The sequence below is a fragment of the Lolium rigidum genome, chromosome 3 (genome assembly GCF_022539505.1).
Source record: "Lolium rigidum isolate FL_2022 chromosome 3, APGP_CSIRO_Lrig_0.1, whole genome shotgun sequence".
Classification (NCBI taxonomy): Eukaryota; Viridiplantae; Streptophyta; class Magnoliopsida; order Poales; family Poaceae; genus Lolium; species Lolium rigidum.
Window position 1 is genome coordinate 305,980,170 of NC_061510.1, and position 3,582 is coordinate 305,983,751.

Genomic DNA, 3,582 nt, shown 5'->3' on the forward strand with positions numbered 1-3,582 from the left:
GTTGTGCTAGGAAGAATTGATTAGAGTTATCTTTGGTAATTAGAAGTCAAACCCTTTGAACCCTACTCTCATATGCTTTATTACAATCTTTGTTTGATGTTCTTTCCTGTTTTCATTGTTTCCATTGAGATAATTTGCAAGGGAACAGGCGGACGGCCGACCAGGTTGGGGCGAGATTGTGGCCTCCTACCTGTTATATTGTGATCCGAATTCATTCTAAACGGAGGCTAACTTCTGACGAGCAGAGCGAGGCCGCCCCCTCCCCCGGTAGTGATCGATGTCACCGCCCATATATACCTCTTTTAAGTCGCCTGCTAGGGTTTATCATATTATAAGATAACCCACGGCGTTTGTAAACATTCCCCGATATAGTGAAGTTTTGCTGGCTGCCGCCCGTGGTTTTTTCCCCTCTGTGTTGGAGGGGTTTTCCACGTTAAAATCTTGTGTCTCTGTTGCGTTTTTCGTTATTTTCTTGTCGTGTTTATAACACTACCCCACTACCCGTGGATGTGTGAGCTGGTTTGTACTTTGTAGTGGCCTTTCAGAAGGATACATGGACCTGGTTTCGAGGTGTAACCTAAGCGAACTACCTTTTCATTTGATCAAGATGGTGGGTTAGTTCCTCTAATCGCATCCATTGGTGTTTCAAATAGGCATCTTAAGTTAATATATTTATAGTAAGTTGTGTTGTCTTCGATGCATTGCATATTTTCAATAAAATTACATTTGTAAGCATTTATTGGTGTTTTTCCTTCCTATTAAAAATACCTTTATTATGTTTACAAGAACATTTTGCAGAAATTACACAACATTACATGGGGAGATTAATTTAGTTCTCCCTTTGTACAGAGCTTGCACTCTGAAGGATCAGAAGCCATCTAGAGCTCATCAGCAAGAGACCCTTTCTTGACTGTCGCATGTGGTGCTGACTTGGTTGGATACGAGGCCTCCATGGCGAGGCCACACAGCCCCTCGGCTTGCTTCACACCGCGCTGCATCCTGATGTAGCCCTTCTCGCCCCAGGACTCTCCCCAGGAGTTCTTCACGATCCAGTACTTGGTTCCATCTCGGGTAGTACCGTACCACACGGCAGCGACACCGTGGTCTAGATCCGTGCCGCCGTCTGTGGTCAAGACGCCCTGAGTTCGTTGGAGTGATCGGCGTAAGTCGATGCATATATGTATATATACATGTCATTGAAAATGAGTACACATATGCATCAGCTGCATGGAGAGTTCGAGCGAATTATACGCACCTCGGAGTAGAACTGGAAATCATTGCCACCGGCGTCTATTGCAACTGACACGGGCTGCCCCGCGACCGCTTTCTGCAGAGCAGACTCGTCATTGGCAGGGACGTCCTCGTAGCCATCGATTGATACGTCATGAGAGTTTTCCTGCAACATGGATAAAATGTCCCTACTTCAAATCTACAGATATCGCGAAATCGATAGCAAGTACTTTGAGTTTGAAAACATATGGCAGAAAAAAAAACTCGGTAATGGGAAGTTAATGTTTAGATGTTGACAAAATTAATTAAGAGCTGCCTTAATTTGTTCACCTTGGACTGGTCGCAACTGTTCTGCTGTTCTTGGTACGGATAGTTGGACTCGGTGGTGATCCCTCCATTTTTTTTGGATGAACTGGAAGGCGTAGTCCATGAGACCGCCGTCGCAGCCATTGTTGTTCACGTTGTCGCAGTCCATGAGCTCCTGCTCCGACAGCGACACCAGTTTCCCGGTCCTGATCTTGTTGATGCCCTCCACCGCCGCGATCATCGAGAATGCCCAGCAGCTCCCTTCAACAGTTTCTTTTATGTCTCACACAGCTTCGTAGATCGAAAATAATGTCAGAAAATTCAAGAACAACGTATGGACTTACCGCACTGGCCTTGGTCCTTGATGGCGGTCACCGCGCCCTTCTGTCGCCAGTCCACCGCCGGCGGCAGGTTCTCGGCGTCGGCGTACATGAAGCTCCCGTCGCCCCTGCGTCCGCCGCTCACGGAGCGGTGGTGCCGCACCCTGGACCCAGCTTATGTTTGTCATCTGAACTACGGAGTATATGATATCCGAAGCTGGTTTATGTGTTATGATATTGAACTATACTGTATTAAACTTATTTTATTCTCTTATCCGATTTCTATTTAATAAATGGATCGACTTACCCACCAAAACTAACAGCGACATAAATTATAGATCGGCCTGTCAGTTAGACGAATTGGAGGTAACACGAATGTCAAAACTACCGGCGACGTTTGTTCTTGTACCGCCCTGTGTGTGGAAACCCCAACCATAATAAAAAAGGACATGCCAAGTGGGTATTGGATAACCTAAATGGAGCTACCAATGTGGAAGATGATGATGTGGATGATCCTTCTGTCATGCAGCACTTAATGCCTATCACTCCTGACCCTAGAAATGATCCAATGCATCAAATGAGAACACTGGTGCATCAAATGGGCCAAGAGGTAACTCCATGATCCAAGCCTAATTTTTCAATCTATGTTATTTGATTCAATGTTTCCCTGTACCAATGTGTCAACCAATGTTTCAACAGGCAGCAGCACTTTTCCCAATACCAAGAGTGCAACAACCATTCCTGAAGAAATTGCCTTTGTAGTATCTGCAAGAGAGGAGCTACCACCTACAAGGCTAACCACTGCAACTGCAAGTGCAAGAGAAGCTGGAGCTGGCAGAGGAGGAGCAAGAGAAGCTGGAAGTGGCAGAGCTAATGCACAAGCAGATAGAGGAAGAGCAAGAGGAAGAGGAGGAGGCAGAGGAGGAGCAAGTGAAACAGGAAGAGGAGGAGGAAGACAAGCTGCCAGAGGAGGTGCAAGTGCAAGAGGAAGAGGAGCTGGCAGAGGAGGTGCAAGTGCAAGAGGAAGAGGAGCTGGTAGAGGAGGAGCAAGTGAAATAGGAAGAGGAGGAGGAAGGAAAAGAAAAGAGCCAAATATGGCAGAGGAGGCCAGTTCATCACAGCCAACTGTGCCAACTTCATCAAATGCAAGAAGAAGAGGTTACAACACAGGTCCAGGATCAACCTACTACTTGCTTTTTGGTGATGAGCAACCCAGAAATGAGCAACCCAGAAATGAGTTGCCTGATTTGAATGAGGCATTCCCAAGTGACAATCCTGAAGAAATTCCAATTAGTCAGACAGCACCTCAGTGATGAATTTGTAATGTTCTTACTGAATAATGTTTAGGATCATATTTATATTTGTAAACACTTGAATGCTATCATTGCTACTAAAATGATGTTTGAACCCTACAATTTGTCTTCCTCTGTTACTGATGCCTGAATGCAAAGCAAGTACTTGTTGGAATTGAAGCAAAGATTGATATTTATTCCATAAACAGAGTTGGTTACAAGCATGGTTTTCATCTAAACAAGCATGGTTACAACCATGGTTTTCATCAAAACAAGCATGGTTACAAGCATAGTTGGTTACAAGCATAGTTGATATTTATTCCACCTACATTTCCCAATTCTACCTCACACTGATCATAGCAACAAGCACTAAGCAGACAGAGAACAAGCACACAATTACACATTCCCTCCAATCCCTCCTTCTAAGCTCCTGG

General features: G+C 45.1%; 1 pseudogene; it reads right to left on the minus strand.

Annotated features, from left to right (window-relative positions):
- Window positions 1-878: 878 nt before the first annotated feature.
- Window positions 879-2,040, minus strand: LOC124699804 (annotated as a pseudogene).
- Between the last annotated feature and the right edge of the window lie 1,542 nt (window positions 2,041-3,582).